Source organism: Glycine max, chromosome 10 (assembly GCF_000004515.6).
Source record: "Glycine max cultivar Williams 82 chromosome 10, Glycine_max_v4.0, whole genome shotgun sequence".
Lineage (NCBI taxonomy): Eukaryota > Viridiplantae > Streptophyta > Magnoliopsida > Fabales > Fabaceae > Glycine > Glycine max.
The window spans coordinates 15364530-15390606 of NC_038246.2; the positions used below are offsets into that span (position 1 = coordinate 15364530).

General features: G+C 36.6%; 1 pseudogene; it reads left to right on the forward strand.

Annotated features, from left to right (window-relative positions):
* The first annotated feature begins 366 nt into the window (after positions 1-366).
* The window catches only part of LOC102664563 (uncharacterized), a 33278-nt pseudogene continuing 7567 nt past the window's right edge, over positions 367-26077 (forward strand).

The following is a 26077-nucleotide window of genomic DNA, read 5'->3' on the forward strand; positions in this document are numbered from 1 at the left end:
TTGACATACGTAGTCTAGAAAATCCGAGAAACCGTTATTTTTGAGAGGTTTCTTGTAACTTACTTCATTCAAAATGAAATCAAAGACTTTTATCTTGAAAAGTCCTTCCCCTTTATACTTTAAAAATAACCAAGCACCAAAATCCATTTTGTAGAACTTTAACACATTACATACACCATGTTCAAAATCACCATTGTACTCAAACTTTTAACATTAGTTTCATGAAACTGATATTAACATAAAACACGATGATAACTTTTTAAATAAAGCAGTATGTAGCATTCTTTGTTTGGGTTATATTTAGTTCCACATTTGATCAATCTAGTAGTTTCCTTAAGCTCTATTTGCGATCATATATAAAGACTAATGGGTCACTTGTTACCTCAGGCAGTTGATTCATTTGCAAAGGGGGATCAAATGAAAGCAGAAAAACTGTTAGAACAGGTAAGGTTTTGATAGAATTGTGCCTAGCAATAAGTTTGCTTTATACTATGATTAATGTAGACTTTTTTCATGATGACTTCTAAATATTTGTTTCATTGGTATATTTATTCTTGTGCACATTTCTGCATCTTGCATTCAGTTTTTTTTTTTATACTAATATTGTTTAATAAAGGATGCTCCTTGGAGTTTCTTGGATTAGTTGCCATTATTCGATATTACGTTTTTTAAATGAGAAAAGTTATTATATTTTGTTTATGTTGAAGATCGTGAGTAGTGAGTTCCAACTGTCTTATTTGTCAATGATAATGGAAAGCCTTAACCAGACACGTGTTTAGTTATAACTCAAGTTTCCCAAATTTGATCATTCACTGGTTCATGATGATGCTGATGAAGAATCAAACAAAGTGATTCTCGAAACCAGGTTAATATCCTCTGCTCTTAAATTTGCATTGCTTCATTTTTTTTTTCTATTTTTCTATTAGGCTGGGTCCGGATTGAAAATTTGTTTGGTAAGTTTTTGTTTTCTTAAATGGTAAGTAATACAATATTTATTTTAGGCTAAATAGCCGCTTTTGTCCTTCAATGTATAATTCGTTAACAAATGCGTTCCTGAAAGATGAAAATACAAACTTTAGGTTTATGAAAGTGTAAAAAGTACGACAAATATATCTGGCCGTTAATAATGAATTGTATAGGAGAAAAGTTATGGAAAAAGGAATTAAAAAAAGAGTAAAATATAACTTAATATTTGAACTCTTGTATTTTGATTATCTATCTATTTATCCATCTATCAAATTGTTAATTAGTTTTTTAATTACTACTTATTTTCCAAAATAAAATAAATTTCTTTAGTTTTATGATATAAAAAAAATTGAGTTACCATTTAAAAAAATGAAAGTCTTTTATTTCTTCAATTTTTTTAATCTTAAATTAATTATTAATTTTTATTACGTACTCTGTCACGGTATGTCACATGGAATGCAATGTCACTGTAGCCGATAAATCAACGAAAGATACAACTCTACGTCCCAAAGGTAAAGAATAAACCTCTGTATTAGTTTAAATATTATTGTATTTTTTATTTAAATTTATTTATATTTGTTAGTAACTGTTTTCATTTCATTCATATTATATATAATAAGTGTTGTCTCGAGTGGAAACACATAAGATTTATCTAAGAGATTTTTTCATATTTAAGGTATATAAATATATTTTATTGATTAAAGAAAAAGACTTATAATTTCACTTTATCTTTATCTAGTTTAAATTTTATGAGACTTTTTTATAAAAAAAATAGTTGATTAAATTCTTTTTTTAAAATAAATAAATAAATAAATTTGGTCTCGCGGCCAATTGTGTTTTTTCTACTCAAAACCCTCGATATATTAATTTCAATCTAAATATAAGGATACTTAAGTTGGAATTAGGATATGGAATAATTTTAAAGATTAAAAGTGAGAAATTTAGTAGAAATTTGATAAAATTATAAGATATAAGATAAAAAAAATTTTAACAGCAAAGATTAAGGTTTGACAAGAAAATCAAAATAATAAAAAAATATATATTAAAAGGCAATTTAAAAATATATTGCATAAATACTAAACGAATAGGAACAATAAATTACAAAAACACAATAATAATAATAATAATAATAATAATAATAATAATAATAATAATAATTAGTCACAATCTATTATTAACGTTCGTATATATTTATTGCACTTTTTATACTTTCGGTGACTAAATTTTGTATACACAATAATAATAATGATAATGACAATAACAACAATAATAATAATAATAATTAGTCACAATCTATTATTAACGTTCATATATATTTGTCGCACTTTTTATATTTTCGGTGACTAAATTTTATATTTTCATCTTTCAGGGACGCATTTGTTAACGGGGCAAGAAGACGAAAAGTCAAAAAAACATTATGACAAATATACCCCTATGCTGACATCCACATTGACAATCATTTCAGTGACAAATTTGTCCCTTTGTGTCACGTAGGCTATTTTATTAATCATGACGGATGAAAATTAATGGTCGAATATATTTGTCGCACTTTTTACACTTTCAGGACTAAATTTTATATTTTCATCTTTCAAGGACGTATTTTTCAACAAATTACACATTGATGGACAAAAGTGACTATTTATCCTTTCTTTTATTATATTTGTTGGCAGAAATACAGAAGCACAAGAAATGGTGCTTAATTTGGGTGACCATTTATCCTTTCTTTTATTATATTTGTTGGCAGAAATACAAAAGCACAAGAAATGGTGCTTAATTTGGGTGACCATGGTTCAAAAGAGGCTATATGTCTACTGAAGTGTCATCTTTCGTCTCTTTCGCATTCCATGTAAGTTATGGCATTGTACCACTGTTGAGTATTGATGTAAGCTCCATTGGAGCTTGTAGGCCTAGGATCTTCTTCATCAATGGATTCCTTTGCTTCTTGGGAGATAAATGGCAGCGAAATGGAGAAGGAAGAGAGAGAGGAGACACCACTTCAAGGAGAAGATGAGTCTAGAAGAAGCTCACCACCATAGGAGGCCATGGATAAGAGTTTGGAGGAAGAAGGAGATGAATGAAGGGAGAGGGAGAGAAGAGAACAAAATTTTATGTTCTAAAAGAGTTATGAAATCTGAAATTAATATTCAAATGATCAAAGTTAAAAAAAAATGCACACACATGACCTCTATTTATAACCTAAGTGTCACACAAAATTGGAGGGAAATTTGAATTTCAATTCAAATTTCACTTGAATTTGAAATTAAATTTGTGGAGCCAAACTTTGGAACCAAAATTTCACTAATTATGATTAGTGAATTTTAGTTATGGTTCAGCCCACTAATCCAAGATCAATTCCAAGATTCTCCACTAAGTGTGCTTAGGTGTCATGAGGCATGTAAAGCATGAAGGACATGCACAAAGTGTGACTATATGATATGGCAATGAGGTGTAGTAAGCAAATGCTCACCTCCCCCTCTAAAATTTAATTGGATTGGGCTTCTACCGATTCAATTAAATTTATTTCCAACCACACACATCAAATATTCACTTAGTTCATGTGAAATTACAAAACTACCCTTAATACAAAAACTAGTCTAGGTGTCCTAAAATACAAGGACTGAAAAATCCTATATTTCTAGGGTACCCTACTTATATTATGGAGCCCTAAATATAAGGTCCAAAATTAATGAAACCTTAATCCAATATGTACAAAGATAAGTGGGCTCATACTTAGCCCATGGGCCCGAAATCTACCCTAAAGCTCATGAGAACCCTACGGCCTTCTCTTGCATTTTTGGTCCAATCTTTTTGGAGTCTTCTATCCAATGTCCTTGGGGGATAGGATTGCATCAAGTACTACTATAATTTATCGATTCTTTTAAATTTTCCTCCATGTTCTCTATGGTAATTTCATTATTCCGTTGTCCTTATTAGCATTCAAGTACCTCAAGGTTATCGTTGATGCAAATGATAAAGATAACACTAAAGGGTCTCGCAGATGACTACAGGTATTAAAACTGTTAGAGCAGGAATCTATATCATGGGTTAAAGGAGAAACTGCTGATACATTAATATTGATCCGCTTAGCTAGCTAGCATAGAGCGTAAACGCTTAAGTTTTGTCAAAACATAGGATGCCTTTTGTGACTTGTACCAAGGTCTGATCAGTTAAGCAAATGATAGACATCTAATCTCCACAATCTGCAAGTAATTGATACAATTTTATTTAACTACTTTTTTAGTGGGAATCTCAAGGAGTGACTCACCTTCAGTATGCTCGAGTTAATCTTGTTGATTTGGCTGGATCTAAGAGGTAATTGATTCCTAAGAGTGTGTATTTCTGTTTTTATAATTTAAACGAACAAAGAAAGAAGTCTGAAGTATTTTACCTCATTTAACATTCATATAGATAATAGTATGTATCCATTTTGATGATAGGCAGAAGAATTCTGGTGCTGAAGGGGAACGCCTCAAGGTAAGGAGTTATTTTTTTTTTTTTAAAAAAAAAGAAACTCTTCCAAGGAACTAGAAAAAGGACATTATACACCTTTTCTTCATCAATAATTTGTCTTGAATCATGAACATGGCTGCTTCAAATTTTCAATTCCTCATATTTGGGTAGGTTGAAATCGGACGGTGAAGCTGATTGCAACCCCTCACATATTTCTATTCATTTGCATGCACAATATATTTATTATATATATACTTGGCAATTCTTTTGTATTGTGATAGTAATTATTTCAACAAGGTGTAATTGATACACCAACACATATACGGGCTTGCCCAATTTGTCTTTGTTTTGATAGTATGATGTAACTTTATTTATTATTTTTCTTTTTTCTATTCATCAAAGTGAAGTATTGTAATGACTCAAATTTATTATTTTTACCAGCACGACGTGCCCTTTTTTCTTATACCTTTTTATTATCTCAACTAATTTGCGGTAAGTCTAGTACATTAACACAATTTCGTGAATATATGTTCTCCTTGAAATGTAGAAAATCATTCATTTACACAAGTAGAAAACAATTGAAAATTGTGGCTGGTTTCCTATTATTCTAAATATACAACATACAAAACTTATTTAAGTGCATGATCTAATTCATATAGTAATGGGACTCAAAATCGAGGCATTTTTAATATTATATTTTAACCTGTCATTTTTAAATATTTAAAATATATATATATTTTTAAATACTATTTATATATCTTTGAAGTGTTTAGTTAAATAAAACTATTGACTCAAATATTAAAATTAATAAAAGTATTATTGTTAAATCAAATTAATGACCAATACTCATGTTGTATTAGTGTCAATAAGGTATTAGTCACTACTACAAAAGTATGATTCAACATCATTGAATCTAGGTCGATTATAAAAAACCGATGTAGTAAAACTTGTAGTGGCAATTTTGAAATCAATACTAAACTTTATAAAGTGTTAACGACGATCAAGTCCAAACCACCTTAGATATAAATGTTATGAAGGCGGTTTTTTCGTAAAACCGCCTTTGTTTGTAGGCCTATTACTACGTTTCTTCAAAAACCTCCTTTGTCTCATTTATAATTACTAATTTTTACTTTTTATTCTTTGGAATTCACGCACATGCCTTTCCATCTTTTGTCTCGCCATTCACCCTAGCTGTGACCTCCGCACATCTCACTCGCACCCTTCATCTTGCCATGATCTCCGCAGTCTGCCACAACCTCCGTTGTGACCTTCGATACTTGTCGCAAGCTCGTCGTGGACATTCCCTCTAAAGCCACCATCGCTGCTTCCACAAACCCCCTTCACACTCTCAGGTAAGGTGCCCTTCAGTCACACCCTCAGCACGCAACAGTTAAATCTAATCCAGGGAGAGCGAATCATAAACCCTCGTTCCATTTCCCCTTCGCGAAGGTTTGTGACTTTCTTCAAGCAAAGATCACAATTGCATTTGTGGGAATCGGCGAGAAAAATGCAGGGTTGGTTCTCAGGGCAGAGCAGCGAGGAGGAGGCGAAGCCGACATCGTCGTTGCTCGCCGATTGGAATTCCTAGCATCCGCCCAATCCTCTGAGGACTCCTCCACTTTCCCCTTCGATATTGAATCCGCCGTTAGGTCTTCCAACAACACCGTTTCCGACACTTTCAGCATGTAAGCAATCTCCACCTGCCATTTGCTTCATAGGAGAAAGATATCAAGAACATATATCGTTCTATTTTTCATGATTTTTTAGTTGCTATTATTTGTTATTTAGAGAAAATGACATAATGTTCGTTTGGTTCTGTCGAGTGAAACCCCAGATCCGTGCCTGAGAAGCTTCGGGTGGGAAATATTGGTCATATATTGGGGTTGTTTAGATAAACTTCTCTAGAAATACTTTTAAGGGAAATACATAATGACTCTAAATTGAGTAAACTCAATAGTTGATGTTATGTGTACATACATGACAAATCATGAATGTGTTGATGTATTGGTACAGTCATGGCTTGAGCAAGCTAGACCTTACCATCGACCATTGTTATTATTTTGCAAAAACAATTGGTGAGCTATAATGATCCATTTTTTATTTTTTCGTTGAGGCTAAACCCAAACTTTCTACTCAATAGTTAGTTGTCATACACCGATAATGGATGTATTACCATTTGTTTTTTGTTGTCAAGCCATGCTTTAAGAGAAAAACTTTGTTACTTACAGTTATATTAGTGAGACTGTGAGAGGCTTAGTATATAAGTTAGATGCTTAGAGCTATGATTGTAATTTATGATTATCTAGTATAGGCACTTTGGGACGGGGAAAACTGCTATTGGTAGTTATCCTTCCCATCGGATGGAGCTATTCTAAATTAGGTGATTTGAAATTTATCTAGTAGCTTCACTTTTTATTCCTTTAACTTGGTCTGTTTTAACATGAATTAGCGTATCAAAGCTTCAATTTACATACAAATTAAAATTACAAATCTTGAATGTAATTCTGGAGTTATTGGTTCACTTGTACTAGTAGGTACTTTTTTTATTTCTGTCTTATTCTTATGTCTTCTTGTCTTTAGAAATTTGATTTTCATTACTTGATTTCTAATGAAATAGGAATGGATATCATAAGTCAAAACAAGGACGAGATTTTTAGCATATTTGGTGAGAACTATCTTAAGGCATTATTGAGTTATCCTTGACATTTTAATTACTAATTTAACTTCTGATTATGGAATTTTGTTGTTATTTAATCTGAATATCACCCATTTTTCAGTTGCTATCAATTTTTAATTTCAAGTTAACAATTCAGGGTATTTGACAACTCCTTGAGTGGACAATACTATTGCATATGTTATCTTCAAATTTGACTCATCGGTTTCATTAACAGGGGGCTTCTGTGATGCATTCTAATGCAAACCTTGGAGTTCATGGACAAGGTCTGCTTAATTTATTGGGGCCAGGAGATTGGATTGAAGCACAACATTTGGTTTTATCCCTATTTTATAGTATTTGTAACGACCCGCCTCGTCGCTACGGTATCCACACTCTAATATTCGATAATTTCAATTTTTTTGTATAAAAAGAACTCCCTTAATTTTTGCTTATGAAAATAGACGTGATTTTGTTACAACATAAATTCATCCAACAACACGCCATTACTTAAGTGAATATGCATAATTACATAGAAACAATAATTCGGTACATGTCATACACATAAGGAAAATTAAATATGTTCATATATATAATTAAAATTCCAGTTTTACATCTTCAACTCAACAAAATAAAACTTAAAGACCAACTACGGAGGAGTTGATTACAAAACACAACTCTCTCCCAAAATAACGCCAACATCATCACGTCGGCTCGGCGACTCCTCACCAGAATCTTACTCCCTACACCCTGCCACTGTCATTCTGCTCCCATGAACAAGGTTCGTGATCATCACAGGTATCAATCACACGATACAAAATTGCAAGAGTGAGTTTATTATAAAAGAACCAATACCAATTCTGAATAACCACAATTAGCAAGGAACATAGGCAAACATGATAAGCATACGCAACAATCTTTATTCAACACTCATATCCAACAAATATTCATCATTCACATCCAACAATTACTCATCATCCATCCATGGACCCAATCAAGACTGCACAGAATGACGCATGCAACTGACTCAACACTCAGATGCAATGTGGTATGTACCAACAACAACCAAATATCATGAAATAGCCTAAGCGTGTCCACACGACACTCTCACTTAGGGAACTGTGCTAAGTTTGTCGAGACCACCCGGTTGTGCACGTAACAGCCCCCCTCCCATAGGTGATCAGCCTGGGAGCCCAAAGGTGTTCCCTACCAGGTGACAAGCCCCCTAGTACAAAGTACACTTGGCCACAGTTACTCTATTTCCTGTGTCGTATGAGTTATGATCACGACCAAAAGTAAGTGCCAAAGACCATGGACCAATTAAAGCGCCTAAGCATCTCCTCAGAAATGCTTAGATTCTCTAACCACGCTAGTTACCCACGTCTGGGCCATCCGACAAGGTCAGTGCACTCTACCCCCCATGACATACACTCTATACGACGTATGATCGTGGCCAAAAGCTAGTGCCAAAGACCCTGGAAGGTCAGTGCACAGTGCCCCCCACGAACATACATAACATGCACATGCCAATGCATTTCCAACATCAATCAACATTCCATTTCCATGTCATTCACAACATAAATATCATCTCATCTTAATGACGTTATCAACAACAACAACAACCTCATTTCATATTCACATATTCATCAATAATAACAATTCATGTTGACATGGTCTTTATTAACAACTTTATCTCAAATCAATATCATCATAATTATCATTATCATCACATATCAATTAAAATCCTCAATAGCAACATCAACAACAATTCAAACAAACACAACAATATCATTTCCACACGCACGGTCTTCAAACAACACATTTCAAACAACCAAAACAATATCATTCATCACAATACATATATATATATATATATATATATATATATATATATATATATATATATATATATATATATATATATATATATATATATATATATATATATATATATCGCATCCCATTAGTTAAAACGTAATTTTATTTGAAGAAAAATCAGCATGCAGCAGGGACAGGTAGATATCCTTATAGCTAGGTTCCCTGACCCTAACTATGGTGTTAAAATGGTAAATTTTATAATAAACTCCCCTTACCTATCGTGAGCTACCCCGCGGATTCCTCGTTGCGTCACTTGAAGATTCCTTTCTGTCCTTGCTCGTCGATTCCACACAAGCCTCTCGAAAGAAAATGAAAGGTCAGATTAAGGTTTCGTTCTCTACCGAACCGCAAGCCAAGTTGGAAGATTCCGCTTTAGTTGAAGGGTTCCTCTCGGTGTGGGTTTTCAATGGAGAACAGTGATGGTTTGTGGTGGCTAATGGTGGTTGTGGGTGATGGAGAAAGTGCTTGGAACTTTAGAAATGGCTTTGGAAGAAAGAAAGAAGAAGAAATGACGTTTTTCCTAAGCTACACGAAAGCAAAGGCTGAAGTGCTTAAATAAGAAATGCTCTCGGGAATGGAAGTTTCGAGCACACTCCAGATATCTTCTCAAAGATCCCAACGGTCAAATCATGGACAAGTGTCTTGTGAAGTTGCAGACCGAATTTCGAGAAGATCCAACGGTTAACAAAGGCTGGGCAGCGTTTTTACCGAGACAGCTTCATGTAGCTTTCTCTAGAAGCTTCATTAAGAGGCTTCCTCCAGAAGCTTCCTCGTGGCTTCTTTGAGAAGCTTTCTCAAGAGGCTTCTTTAAGAAGCTAGATCCTTATCTATCCACACCCCTCTTTTAACTAAATTAACCTCCTTAAAAATAATTACGGATGAAAATAATGCAACAAATAATCAAACATCAAACATAATTACTAATAATATATATATATATATATATATATATATATATATATATATATATCAGGGTGTTACAGTATTCATGTGAGACATTGTTTTATTTTCACCACCAATCTACTATGTAATTTTGTATAGTCTTGTAAACACTTGATTTCCCCCATCTGATTTGTCTAGATTAATGAATTAGGAGATCTCATTTGTTTTTCATTAGATTAACTTTTTTTCCCTACCAATCTTTTCATATTAATGGTTAACTGTAGGAGTGGGTATACGGACCTAGGTCCACGGGCTGGCCCGTTAAGCCTGTAGATAACATGCCTCTTTTTCAAAAGTCCAATTATCGTATTGAGTTTTTGAGTCCGGCCTGTTAAACCCGCAGACCTAGCAGGCTTTATCCACGGACTCACGGACTACCCGTTTAACCCGCTTTAGTCCCATGTGCAAATATTGTTAATTTGTTATTTTAAGATTTTGATCTTTAATTTAGGTTGTTATTGTTATTTTTTTATGTTTAAAATGTTGATATATTTTAGTGTGATAGATTTTAGCTTAAAAAATGAAGTCAAATTTTTTGCTTTTAATTTTATTCATTTTTCGCTTTTTAAAAAATATTTTTTTCAAATTAATTGTGGACTAATCTGTTTATCCGTGGGTTTTTTTGGATTGAATATGGACCCTAAAATAAAGTCCATTTATTTCGTGGATCAGGCTTATTCGACCAGACTGAAATGTGAGCTTCATGGGTCAGACCAGTCTGTATACCCACCCCTAATGAATTGTAGGGCATTTTTTTCCCACCAATCTTTTCATTTGTTTTTCTTATTAATTTTTAACATGTTTCTTCTTTTTTTAATGGTTAACTGTAGGGCATTTCTAGTGGTGTGCTATTTTGTTCAGTTTTTAAAATAGAAAACAATCTAGTACAATATTGAATATTCTAATACTACTCAATCGTTATTTGTTAGTACCTTTTGGTTATTTTTAGTATAATGAAATGATACAAAGAAGTTTTCCTTCTGGTCAAAACATAATTCACTTGAACAATGAAATTTTGATATAGTATAACTCTTCTATTAACATTTATCAGACAAATCTAACCTTGAGCTGAACATCAAAGAGATGATATGGAGACAATCCTATTATGTGCTGATCTAAAGCCAATGAGAACTCCTAAAATTTAACCATTTTGCTCCAACCAAATATCCAAAAGCAATGCATATAAAGCTTAACTACAAATTTTCATCGTTGTTATACCTTCCAAAATTTCTATAGCCAATCCAAAGAAACTGGTTTTTTTGTGTCTATGCTCAAAAATGATGGAAACAGAAACATAAAGTGTCTGAGGAAAATATCATAATGACTACTGAACATGGACAGTAGCTCTCTTTACATCTTGTCAAGATCTTGGGCTTTAGGTGCAATGGATTGTTCTTGTCCATTGTGCCATTCTTTTGGTGGCTTAGCTGCACCCTTCTAATGTTCTTGGTTGTCTCAGTACTTTGGGTCTGTTTCTTGTTAATTCCATCTTTTTAAATGAAAACATTGTGGTAACTTTGTTGTTTTTGACATTAGCAATTGGTGATATGTGCTTGTGTTTTGGTTGAGCATTATATGGTCTTACCTCTACAACTTGAGTTTGTTTTTGACATTTCTCATAGGTTGGGCCTGGATCTATCTTGCATGGTCCACTGGAGAATGCAACAACTGATGATGTGTATGTTTGGATGTTTTCAAATCATTATTAGTTAATTTCTCATTATATTATTTTATTTCTAGTTCTGCTAAATTTCCATACTTTTATGATTAATAGTACTCCAAAGCTTTACTGTGACAAAGAAGAATTCCCCTATGAATTACTTCATCCCCTTGAAGATTGCAATGTGAACTCATCCTTGTCATTCACACTTCAGGTACTTTGTAAAGTATTGGTGGTGTGGTACCTTTGGTTATACTAATAGCTGCCTTTCTAATAGTTGAAACTTGAAAATTCTGTATGTTGGCTTTCTAGATCTGTAGAGTCGAGGACATCCTTGTTGAAGGCCTTATAAAAGGTTCTATTGTTCATTTCCATAGGGCAAGGACCATAAGTGTTGAATCTTCTAGAACAATATCTGCCTCTAGAATAGGTATGCTTCTTTGTTGTGCGTGAGGTTGTTGTGACTTTTTGATTCAAATAGCTGCAGTTCCTATATTGATTGTGTTAAAAAAAATTGCAGGCTGTACTGGTGGTTTGGGCCATGGAAATACTCTAAGTAATGGTATTGGCAGTGGTGGTGGGCATGGTGGTACCGGTGGTGAAGCATTTTATAATGATAATCATGTTGAAGGTGGCTATTCATATGGGAATGCAACCCTGCCCTGTGAACTTGGTAGTGGAAGTGGAAATGGCAACTCTACTAGAACCACAGCTGGGGGTGGTATCATAGGTAAGCCCAAGTTTATGTTTGGGTCAGTTAATGTTTCTTTATGAATAATAGAAGATGTTGATTGCCACAAGATCTCTTTTTAAATTCATATTCTTGTGTTGCATTTTCTGTTAAACAGTTGTTGGATCATTAGAACATCCTTTGTCAAGTTTGTCCATTCAAGGTTATGTAAAAGCTGATGGAGGAAATTTTGAACCGCAAATTAGAAACGAAAAATTTGCAATATTTGACAATTTTACTGGAGGTCCCGGGGGTGGATTTGGTGGCACTATACTAATGTTTCTCCATATGCTCACCATTGGGAAATCAGTTGTTCTTTCTAGTATAGGGGGATATAGCAGTTCTAATGGAAGTGGTGGTGGAGGTGGTGGAAGAATTCATTTTCATTGGTCCGACATTCCCACTGGTGATGTTTATCTGCCAATTGCTAGTGTGAAAGGAGACATTCAGATCTGGTATGTCTATTGCAAGCTTTTGCTGCAATTCTACCATATTTTTTCCTTTTGATTGTGCATAATATCTTTGGATTCAATCAAGTGTGCAAGAAAGAATTTGTTGTTGTGTCTTATTGTGCCCACATCTGTGGAAGAATGTAAGCCAAGTTGTTTGAGCTTGTAGTTTGTTTTTTTTATTTGTCAAACATAGCTCCATTTTTAACAAAAAATAGTCATCGTGTCTGATGTTATCTTTGCTATCTTTTCAATAACTGTTGTTGATGTTAGTTTCATTTCATTTCTATCCTTTCCTTGTATCTCCAATGGAGTACATTTATTCTTTTCCTTCCCTATCAGCATGGTAACAACTTCTTAGATAGGCATCCTTGCAGAAGAATAATATTATTATGAGAAAGCAGTTAACTATGTTTTTTGTCTTATGTTAGAAATTGAAGTATGATTAAAGAGATAAGCTCATATGGAACAAGGATAGGCATCCTCAGGAGCTAGAAAAAGTTTTTTTTAAAAAAAAGCAAAAATAAATAAAGGAAACCTTGGAAGCAACAAGGCTGCCCAATACCTTTGAGTATAAGAGATGGATGCTCCTTAAAACAGCCTTGGGAAGAACACATGAGAGAGTATGAACATAACCCTATCATAGACCAAATTTAAGGGCAACAAAATGCCCTTAAAGATTTGTGCACCCTTGATCAAGGCCGTACCCAAATCAAATAAACATTAAAAATGTAGTATCTAGGAAGTGATCCTAGGTCGTCCCCCAATGAACAATGGTCAACCAAACGTTCATAACAGATAGTAATAAAACAATAACGAATTGGGGGGGGGGAGGTTATTTGTTTTTGTAAATTAAACAGCGAATAAATTTGAATTAGAAAATATCATAATTAAAACACGTTGCTTCCCCTTGATTCACAAGCAAGTCTCTTATCCTAGGTTACGAGAATTTATCATTTTTCAGTTCAACAACTTAATCCAACCCTAAATTAAATTACTAAGCGAAATTTAACATAAGGCATTCATTATGTGATTAAGCAACACATACACCAATTAATCATGAACGATCATTAAGCATGAACGTAAATTAAGCGCAGAGACAATTAATCAAGCACTAAGCAAGCATGGGTTAATAGCAACAAATACAGAGTAATTGGTGAAGAGGAAAAACTGATCAGAATTTAATAGTAATAATAGAACCTCAAAGAGAACTGTGCTTGATCCTCATGAGAAAACAACGGTGGAGACTTAGCCTTTCATTAATCAATAGAGAACGAAATTTTATTGCTAAAACGAAAAGTGACTAAAACAAAAAAGAGAGTAGCACTCTGAAAACTAAAACGAAAAAGAGAGAGGGGAGAAGAGAGAGAGGAAAGAGAGAGGAAGGAGAGAGAAGAGAGCCTAAACTAGAACCTTGGTGTTGCTATATAGTTTTCAGCCCCAAAGCTTACAAATCTGTTTTAAATTCAAGCCCATAAATAAAATAAAATCTAGATAAGATAAAATTTGGTAGAATAAAATAGTCTGCTCTTTTCAAGTCCAAGCCCAATTCTGGATTCAAGCCCAATTGCTTATAATTCTCTTAAAATTAAATTAAAAACACTAAATTAATCCAGTAGGCCCAAATGATAGAACTGCATAATTAATTTGACAATTAAGGCTAATCAGTAATTAAAATGGTGACAAAAGGGTTAAGAAATATGAGAAAATGATGACACATCAACCCTGTTGCAGCCAGATGCACTTGATAATGGCCAAGTTAGCACTTTTGGCCTTTCTACTCTAGTCAAACCCTCTTAACTGGACCCTAAAAGACTACTCTAGCATAGAAGGACAGTCACAATGGTCATCACTCATTTCAGATCCTGAAATGTTTGAGGTCTGTGAAACTGTAGCAAACTTTTTCTGTTAACCTTTTAGGCCAATGTATTTCTTTTTCTTGAGTGCGGGGGTTGTAATTATAGAACTTTTTGCTTTTCATTGTTTGCTTTGGTGTTATAAACTTGTAACTTTTAGCTCGTATTTTTTAAGAATTTAATTGGAATAGACAATATAAAGATTTTTTTACACTCGTTCAATTATGAGTTGTCATGTATGATTAGATTGTTAACTTTTATGATGATTGCTTTAAAAGTCATATCTAGGATAATTTCTCGTAAGTTGGTAGTGTAAAAATCCTACAGTCAGTGTATCAAAATTTAATTCTTATTTTAGTCCCAAAATAATTTTTAGTGTGTATATGCTAATGGTAATTATTCCTCTCATGAGGACATGGACATGTTTCTCTTTGGGTTGGAGGGGAACTATGTACAGCTTCAGGGGGTGACTGCAGTCCCTAACTTTTGAAAACTTTAAAATATCCCCTCTTTTTTGTATGAATTTATCAATTTTTTTTCTGTTAAACTTTTCTATTTTAGCTCTCTATTTCATTTCAGTTTCTGCAGTTGCTTTTTGTTTATGTCATAATGGCAATTTCAGAACTTCATAATTTTATCTGATTATGATAAGGGAGGAAAGGGTAAGGGCCAGGGTGGCTCTGGAGCAAATGGGACTATAACTAGGAAGGCTTTCCCCAAAGGGTTGTATGGTACCTTTTGTGAGGTATTTTTTCTTTCCACTTCCCCCAATTCTGTTATGTGCTCTAGCTAGGCCTTTTGATCTTGGATTTCCATATTTGTTGGATGTGTGACCTCATTCTTTGTCCTAGTAGTTTGTCTAAATTTGTTATTTTAATGGTTAAATGTATGTGGAGGGATATTAGTTTTATCATAATGGTCATCATCACTATTTAGGTTATGCATTATTTTTTCCAGCCTCCATATGGTGGTTGGCTTATGAAGCCAGGTTGACAAGACTCAGGTATTTTGAGCATATTTCTAGCAATGAGATACTGAAAAATCAAAATAGAAGCTGACCTTTATTTGGGGGACCAATAGTGAATATTGGTGAAAATATGTTATGTTTCTGATTACATGTCACCCCCAAAAATCTGTAGGTGTTTCAATATTTATGTTTTGTTTTCTAAGTTTAGATTCCCTATTAGAAGGAGCTATACTCCACTGTTTCTTACTTGTAAAAGTTCGTTCATATCAGAATGGTATGCTAATTTAATTCCATTTTGTCCCATTACATACCTTTCTGTTCCATTACACCCATCGTCAGATATTACACCAACCTTTGTATTTTGGTGAAAAATATTCCTTGAAGTCTTCTATTTGCAAAGCTTTAGCACTACAGTGTTTAAAGGCTTTTGGGGCTGAAGAGGCCAACGGACTGGGTTGTTTGTTTTAGTTGAGGCATATTGTCTTTTCTTTTCTTAATTTTTCTACTATGCCAAAAATATAGTATATTTCTATGAAGCACCAATACTTCAATTTGCTTTCAAGCTTTATATAAGGTTGTGTCATACCCTAATTTCGTCCGGGGATTATTACTTGATAATATGCAACCTTTGATCGGCCGCTTTGAGATACTTGGCATCCTTTGTTTCACATTATGTGAAGTCCCGAGACATGCCGGAAATCAAAAGGAAGCAGGCTTACGTGATCCGTGAAATTCCGTAATGTGGCAGAAACCAAAAGGAGGTGTTGTTACGCAATCCGTGAGTTTCCGTAACTTCTTCGAAAGCTAAAAAAGAGTAAATACATGATCCATAAGGATCCGTAACCTTACGGAAAGAAAATAAGTATCGTTACGAAATTCGTAAAGTTTCGTAACGTTACGGAAAAAGAATCACCAAAAAAGGTAAAGGGGGGTGAACTTATCAAGATAGGGGTGTAAATAGAAATTCAAATCTAGGCCCTTCCGTAACATTTTGGAAGTTGGGTTGCTTAAGGAGGAAGCAACTGGGCGGCAAGCTCCTCCACGTTTTTGAAAAATGGTTTCCGGGGCTTCCGCGGCTTCCGTAATACTTCCGTAAAATTTCCGAAAACCTTGGGTAAGCATATTCCACTTAACATTGGTGAAAGGGAAGAGAAAAAAGATGAAAGTTAAGTCATATATGCTTCCGTAAGGCTTCCGTAACTTTTCCGTAAATTACGAAAGAAGGTGGGGTGAACTTATCAAGATAGGGGTGTAAATAGCAATTCGAGTCTAGGCCCTTCTAGACCATTTTGGAAGTTGGGTTGCTTAAGGAGGAAGCAATTGGGCGGCAAGCTCCTCCACGTTTTTGAAAAATGGTTTCCGGGGCTTCCGCGACTTCCGTAATACTTCTGTAAAATTTCCGAAAACTTTGGGTAAGCATATTCCCCTTAACATTGGTGAAAGGGAAGAGAAAAAAGATGAAAATCAAATTCGAAAACACTTCCATAACTTTTCCGTAAAATACGAAAAGGGGGGTGAACTTAGTAATTTGGGTGCGCTTAGAAATCTTCTTCATTAAGTCTCTGGGCGGCAAGCACCTCCCTTTTTTTCTATAAATAGGGGACGGGGGAGCTGTTTCAAAATGTTCAAGACCCCCTTCGGCTATGCATTTCAGCTATTTTGGGCAAAAAATAGATTTTCGTGAAGAAGAATCGAGTCGAAGTACTTCCGTAACGCTTCCCTAAGCGATTATGTGGAAATTCTACATCGTTCTTCGTCGTTCTTCACCGTTCTTCATCCGTTCTTCGTTCGTTCTTCATTCTTCAACGGGTAAGTTTTCGAATCCGAGACTTTCAATTCATTTCTTGTTTTGTGTACTTTCACTTTAATTTCGTTTACTTTCAGTTTTCTTTTCTTCTGTTTTTAACGTGCTTTAACCGTTTATTTAAGCTGTTTTCTCGCCTAATAAATGATAAAATAAATTTCAACCGATCATTTGTGTTGTAATCTCGTTTAATCACTGTTACAACAAAATCTAACCGATCGTTCACGTTGTAACCACGGTTAAACCAAAAAGAGGTAAAATAATAATATAATAATCAAAAATATCTTTTGGTAAAATAAAGCGAAAAATCAATCGGACGTTTTCTCTTTGGGATTTCTCATTCTTAATTGAATTGACTAATAACTAAAGTGAAACTAAGGCTAAAATCAACTCGCCTAGTCAAGCTCGTCCACAAAAAAATAGGGTTTTGAAAGTTTATCATTTCAGTTTCTTACCAAGTAAAATGGATCATTTTTAAGGTCCAACGCCTTAAAATGATCACCTTTCAAGTAAAAAGAATCACTTGATTCACGCATAAGAAAGAACTACGTAGGTCTTATTTCCTCTTCGATGGAGGGTACGTAGGAGCAAGAGCCCCGCTTTTGTCGACCTCAAAAAAATAAAAAGAAATAAAAGTTAAGATAACACAATTTCCACAATTCTGAAAAATAGGCTGTTGTCCTTTGAGACAAACGTAAGAGGTGCTAATACCTTCCTCAAACGTAAATACAACTCCCGAACTTAGAATTTTCATTTCGACCGGTTTCCTTCGGTTTTTCCGACGTTTCCCACAAATAAACGTTGGTGGCGACTCCGCGCATCTTTCCTCCTTTGGAAAGCGCACCCGTGAGCCTCGCCTTCGCTCGCCCGCAAAAGGGCACATTGCGACAGTTGGCGACTCCACTGGGGACCTTTTTGTGAGTTAGGCCTATTCTAAGAAATTGTGGAATTGTGAAACCTTGTGTGTGCATTTATTAAATTATGTAAAATGTAATAACTGCTGTCTTTTCCACATTTTTACACTAAGCACCCACGGGTTTGAGTAAAAAGGGGCCCTACACCCGGGTTCATGGGAATTTAAGGAGTGGAGGTGAATCTATCATCATGCTAGGTCTCCGACTTGCTTGATAATAGTGAAACCTCGTCTAGAGCTTTCTCTCTTTATAATATGTTGTCGCTGGTATTCCATACCGCCACAATATTATTATCTTGAGTGATGATACCACTAGAAAACAGCCATGTAAGTTATGAATCGTTGGGAGTAGTTATTAGAGACCCCTAGATATTATCCCATAGGTCCCTAAAATTGGGGCACGAAGCGATCACGTTGCGTGCCGTTTTAAACAGTGCCATGCATGTAGTCCTAAATGTCATATACGCCTTTGCTTGTAATTATTTATGGATATTGTCGTACTCTGTGCATCCCCCTGTTGCGCTTTTGTGCATCTGCATCATGCCGTCACACATGCGTTGTATGTGGGTCTCGTCTTTTGTCGTGGGAAGTCGAAAGATCCATATCGTCTTCTTAACTGCACACATGGGGCACTGTGCCCCCAAATGCGCAGTAAGGAGAGAAGATTTTCCGGGCCCTCGTGTCCGTAAATGCATTCATATCATGCACCGCATAAACATCTCTTCAGCATCATAATGAACATATCGTTCCTACATTTGTCCGTTATCATATTCTAGCATCCCATTTTGCATGAGTCATTGCATCATCATGCATATGCGTTCAACATACTTTTTGTTCTACATGTTTGCTCATACATGATCCTTGTATTTTCCTCTACAAAACAAAAACAAAAAAAGGGAAGCATGAAAATTCATGATGCATTCTTAGTTGCATGTGTTAGGTACCATGAGCCAACCATGTTGGGATCATAAACCCATGTCTAAAATTAAAAAAAAAAAACACAAACAACAAAATAAAATGATCGAGCATGGTACCTAATGCGTGGTTAATTAAGAAAGGATGTCTCTTCGGGCATCTCAATATCATAATTACATTTTCCATGCATAGCGTGCGTATTCTTGAGTCTTTCATCCCTATGAAATGTTGTTGAAGTATTGGCGATCAAAATTGCCATTCCCTGGGTTATGGGGTTGAACCAAGCTCGCGCTTTTACGAAAAGGTTCATCGAGTCAAGTTGAAGTATGGAAGTAACCATCTTGCAAAATTTGTGGTAAAAGATGGATCGTGTTACATCATTGCGTCGTCTACTGCCAAACACGTTTAGGATTGTTGATATCCTTGTTACTTCCAGCTTCACCTTGACAAAGATGTCATGGACCATGTTGAAAATCTAAATTGATTCAACCCCATGTCCTGCGTAAAAATTCGCAATACTTCAACTATGCATCATTCGCGTACATCCATACTTTTCATTGGTTGCATTGCTCAGTACATTCTTTCCTTGAAAAATAAAATAAAAAAGAACTTAATCATTGTTATATAAAAAAACATGCTTTACGGTGCCCTTACCGAACCCGTGCTAGAGCTAGAGTAATGGGTAAAGCGGAGGAGGTACAAGAGTAGATGGAGGCTGACATGGAGGCCATGAAAGAGCAAATGGCCGCAATGATGGAGGCCATGATGAGCGTGAAGAAGATAATGGAAGCCAATGCGGTTGCAATTGCCGCTACCAGCGTTGTTGCTAAGGTGAACCTGATGTCCCCATCCGGCATCAACCAAATGAATCATCCAACCTCAGATATGGTAGGCAAAGATTTGGGAAGTACGGGCGGCCCCCATGATGTGCAAATTCAAAACGAGCACGCCTTCCCGCCATATGGCTTGCCTCTCAACTATACGCCACCCAATGTGGCGTACACTCCCAATAAGAATGTCAATAACTCCACTCCTATACCCATTGAGAGCCAACAACCCCGAACTGATCATGCACATGTCTCTTAAACCATGGGGGAGACACATGAAATTCCCCATCACAATCTAGCCGACTTCGAGCCTTGGCTCGAATATGCCACTGAAGGGCAAGCAGTTGGTGGTATACCCCTTGAAAACACTTCGGAAGGCCCTCAGTATCACCCCCAGCTACACCTCTTGCATTTCACGACAAGTAAAAACCCTCATGCTATGGCAGAAATGGGAAAGTTGGATCATCTAGAGGAAAGGCTCAGGGCCATTGAAAGAGGTGAAGATTATGCCTTTGCTAACCTAGGAGAGTTGTTCCTAGTACCCAATATCAACACCCCTCCCAAGTTCAAGGTGCTGGACTTTGACAAGTACAAGGGGACTACTTGCCCCAAGAACCATCTAAAGATGTATTATCGGAAGATGGGGGCATATGCAAAAGATGAGGAATTGCTGATACATTCCTTCCAAGAAAGTCTTACTAGGGTAGCTGTTACCTGGTACACTAACTTGGAACCTTCCCGAGTCCATTCTTGGAAGGACCTAGTGGTTGCCTTCGTTAGGCAGTGCTGTGAGGGTGAGAATGAGGGAGAAGCCCATGCTGTGACTGCCATTCCTATACAGCCAAGTTTCCCACCAACCCAACAATGTCATTACTCAGCCAATAACAAACCTTCTCCTTACCCACCGCCCAGTTATCGACAAAGGCCATCCTTAAATCAACCACAAAGTCTGTCTACCGCACTTCCAATGATGAACATCACCTTTAGCACAATCCAAAAACACCAACCAAGAAATGAATTTTGCAGCGAGAAAGCCTATAGAATTCACCCCAATTCCAGTGTCCTATGCTGACTTGCTCCCATATCTACTTGATAATTCAATGGTAGCCATAACCCCAACCAAGGTTCATCAACCTCCATTTCTCCGAGAATACGACTCGAACGCAATGTGTGCTTGTCACGGAGAAGCCCCGTGGCATTCCATTGAGCATTGTAGGGGCCTGAAGCGTAAGGTGCAAGGTCTAATTGATGCGGGCTGGCTAAAATTTGAGGAGAATCACGTGTAAATCCTGACATTGACAAGAAATGCCACACATGGGGCAATTTTGAAAGCTGTTGTTAGATGTCTCTAATGACTCATCAGGATTTTCAAGTTTGTACCATTATTGTAAACCACAGTTACAATGAAATGGATGAAGTTGATATCTTTGTCCCTCATCCTCTCATAAACACATCTTTGCTTATTCAACTTTCACCGGAATGTGGGTGCAAGCCATTGGTCTGTTTGCTCAAGCGACATGTGCTCCTGAGTTTGGACTTCCAAGACCGTTCAATCAGAGATTATTCATCTTGCACATTGTTGGGGGCGCCATAAAACAACGAGTAAAGTTCAAAACAAATAAGTTTCAAAATAAAAATAAAAAAAAAAGTGTTCAAAAAGAAAATAAGCATTTGATTGACTGTGTTTTCAAGACGTTCATGTGACCTCATTTTATCATCCTGGAAAGTTTGTCTTTTTAGAGAGAAGTGAGTTATCAAGAATAGGATGTTGGACAAATGGCCTCAGAAGGGGGGGGGGTTAAATTAAGATACAAAAACTATTCCCCAATTAAACTTTCACTCTCTCTTTTCGGATTAACAATGCACACAGGGACAACCCTTCCCTTGTGTTCAAGAATCCCCTACAATAAGAGACCCACGGTCTCTTAATCCCTTTTCAGAAATAAGAAGAAGAGAAGAAGAGGTCTCTCTTAAAAGAGATGGATTGTACAATGAAGATCAATCAAAATTCTTTATTGAATATGAAAGTGGTTGACCAAGGAATCTTTTGAGAGGATAAAGACATTTCAGTTTAGAAAATCTCTTAATCTTTTGAGAGGATAAAACTTTTTGGGCAATGAAAACTCTCTTTAAATTCGTGTTTCCAAGTCACATATAAATAGACCTTTGATGGCCGTTCATAAACCATTTGAATAGATGTGACTCCTGGGAATTATATTCTGAAAATCCCCTCTGGTAATCAATTACAAGACTTGTGTAATCGATTACACGTTATAAATTTTGAATTCATATTTCTAGTGACTGTTATAAACATTTTTCAGCTGCTGGTAATCGATTACCAGAGAGAAAATCTCAATTTGAAATGATAGAATTCTTTGGTCAAACCTTTTGTATTTTCAATTTGGAAACTTCTTCCTAAAGATTCTAGAGATCAACTTGATCATATATCTTGATTTTCTTGGATTCTTGTCTTGAGTAAAACTTAGAAGCACTTGATCCTTTAGCATCATCAAGACATCAAAACATCTTGCTTCTACATAGGAGTCATTTGACTTTATCCATCAACTGAAAGATCCTTCAACTATTTCTCGTCCTTGGAAAATTCTTTTTGCAAGAATCAAGTGCATCTTTCATTCTTCCTCACTACGAGGTTGAGAAAACAAGACAACAATTGGTACCTCTAAGCCCTACACTGGGGCAATGAAAGGCCCCATGCATAAACCTCAAACGAACCTAGGGGCAGATTAGAAGTTCTCACCTAATAGGTTCCTTGCTACAAGGTCATGACGAAAGACAACGATTGTACCTCAAAGCCCTACATTGGGGCAATGAATGGCCCCATGCATAAACCTCAAACGAACCTAGGGGCAGATTAGAAGTTCTCACCGAATAGGTTCCTTGCTACAAGGTCATGACGAAAGACAACGATTGTACCTCAAAGCCTTACACTGGGGCAACAAAAGGCACCATGCAAAAACCTCAAGCGAACCTAGGGGCAGATTAGAGGTTTTCACCCAATAGGTTCCCAGCTACAAGGTCATGGCAAAAGATAACAATTGGTACCTCAAAGGCTTACACTGGGCAATGAGGGGCATCGTGCATGAGCCCCAAGTGAACATAGGGGCAGATCAAAAGTTCTCACCCGTCGATGTTTTTAAACAAGAAAAAAAGGGGGGAGACAAGCCCTGGAATTTCAATAGATTGATTAAATGTCAAACGGCTCCATTGTCATCACTCCAAAATGGTCAAGTGACTAAATCAAACAGAATATACACTCTGAGGGAGTTCCTGGAGAGATTTGCAAAAGATAGGATAAGGTTGCATGAATTATCACCTTTTTAAAAAGGACAGTCAATCTGTGTTTTCCAAAAAAAATTAAATCAAAATCAAAATCACAAAATAGGGATAGAATTTCATGAACATTGTACAACTTTCCATTGCATTGCATTGTTTCATATGAGGTCAGCGTTACCAAATTTCCCAACAAAGGTTGCATGCGTCTGCATCCCTAAATATCATGTTAACTGCATAGATTTCCTACATCTCGTGTCCAATCTTGTTGGATGACCGGCCCTCTCGATGGGCCGATCTCTTGTTTTCTCATAAAGGTGGACCCTTGGGTACTAGTACCTATCACCTTTAGAGGACCATATGTCCTCGCCATCAGAGGACTGCACATCCTCGCCTGTAGAGGGCTGCACGTCCTCACCTTTAGAGGGCTACGCGTCCTCATTTTCAGTGTGCTCCATATCCACACCTTAGAAGAATATAAGGTCCTTTGCCCTTAGATGCTTAACCGAGACTTGCGCTCCCGGTTACGGGGGCCACGGTTTCCTTTCAACGGTTCCTGGGCTACCCCCCTGATATTGGACGGCGACCAACTGTGCGAGCACATCCAGAGAGGGAGGCTATCACGCATCTGCTATGCATACCGAGGCAAGATTTCCCCCGTGCCGCTGCAAAAAGACGAGTGCGGACCATGCGCACCAACATGACCATCCTTACGTGGATGACGTTGCTATTTGGCAACATTCTGCCCAGCGACCACAATGCCAATCTCCCCTTGCAGATGTATCAGTTGGTCTGTGCCGTCATGACATAGGTAAGTATGCACATGGCTCAATTGATTTATGATGTCATCTATTGTTTGCAGGGATCGCGCCCACAAGACACCCAGTGGACTCAAAGAAGTTCAACAGGGCCCTGGGGTTTCCAGCTCTGGTTACGGGCCTCTGTCAGTCCTACCGGGTGCCCGTTCCCCCAACAAGGTCATGCCATCGTGACATATGTAAGTATACATATGGTTCAACTGATTTCTGATACCATCTATTGTTTGCAGGAATGGCACCCACAAAGACACCCAGTGGACCCAGAGAAGTCCAACAGGCCCCTGGGGTTTCCAGCTCTGGTTACGGGCCTCTATAGTCCTACAGGGTGCCCGTTCCCCCCGGCAAGGTCACGTCATCATAGGTAAGTATGCACATCGCTCAACTGATTTCTGATTTCATCTATTGTTTGCAGGGATCGCACCTGCAAGACACCCAGTGGACCCGAAGAAGTCCAACAGGGTCTTGGAGTTGTCAAGCTCTAATTACGGGTCTCTGTCAGTTCTACGGAGTGCCTGTAACCTCCAGCAAGGGCATCAGGCCCCCTACTAATCGAGCTTTCATCAAGAAGTACTGCGTCTCCAGGCAGGCGCAGGGCGAAACACCACAGCAGCCTGGGGATGGCCAGCAGCGGGCAAGAGACGCACCGCCATCACCTCTAGAGTTCACCTCAGCTCATCCACAAAAAGGTTAGAGCGTTGTTTACGACCCATGGCCGACTAATAGGCGACCAAGTCCAAAGCCAAAGGTAAGCAAAGTACTAGGTCCATGACCGACAAGCCATCACGCGTCCAGCTCAAGACGTTAAAGAAGCGCTACTAGGAGGCAACCTAGTAACTTTTAAATTTTTGCTTGTTATTTGATCACCTTTTGTTTCTCAAGTCATAGTAGGACACACCTAGTTGCTCATGATCCTAGGAATTTAAATAAAACAAGCACAAGCTCGGAAGGTAGTCATACCTCACAAAATATATATATATATATATATATATATATATATATATATATATATATATATATATATATATATATATATATATATGTATATGTATGTATGTATGTATGTATGTATGTTTAGGTAGAAAGATACCTTGGATATGCATGTATGTAGCAAAAATATCTCACAAAACATATATATGTATGTTTAGGTAGCAAGATACCTTGGACACGCATGTATATAGCAAAATACCTCATGGAAAAAAAGAGAGCAAAAAGAGAGTGAGCAAGAAAAGAATAAGAAGGAAGGAAAAAAAATAGAAAATAAGAAAAAAATAAAAAATAAAAGTTGTCTAGCTAAAAAACAACATGCTTGTGAAAAAGATAATTTCCAACTTTTCTTTGAAAGATTTTACTGATCTTAACCAGTTTCTGAAAAAAAATGTGTATACACCTGAAGAGCGAATGGTGTGAAAATTTTCCGAACGCCCAAAATGGACTCGGATGAATGCATGATTTGATAAAAGAACATATTTTGGAAACACTGGGTTGACTTATAATAGGGAAAATGAATCCTGAGCCCTAGTGTCACATGACCATAAAAACTTGATGCTTGAGTGTCCACATGGGTGCATGCATGACCAGTTTTGCATAAAATTTCCTAATCATCGTTGTTGCATGTGTATCATGGAAATAATGTAGGACATCCCCTTTATCCCCGAACCGCTGGCCAAACCCTGACATATATCATGACCAGCCGTTCTACAAGCCTTGAGCCAAAATCCCAACTTATCATAAACCTTGACCCAGGGTGAGAATGTCAATCCTTGCCCTCGGAAAACAACAAAAAAAAAAGAAGAAAAGAAAAATTCCCAATCAAAGAGTAGGAGAAAGCAAAAAAAAAAAGAGAGAAGGAAAGAAAATTCCCGATCAAGAATCGGAAGAAAACAGAAGAAACATCCAGAAAGGTCTTTGGACCAGACAATATCTGAACAATACAGAATTGTCACCAAGTAAACAAGAAA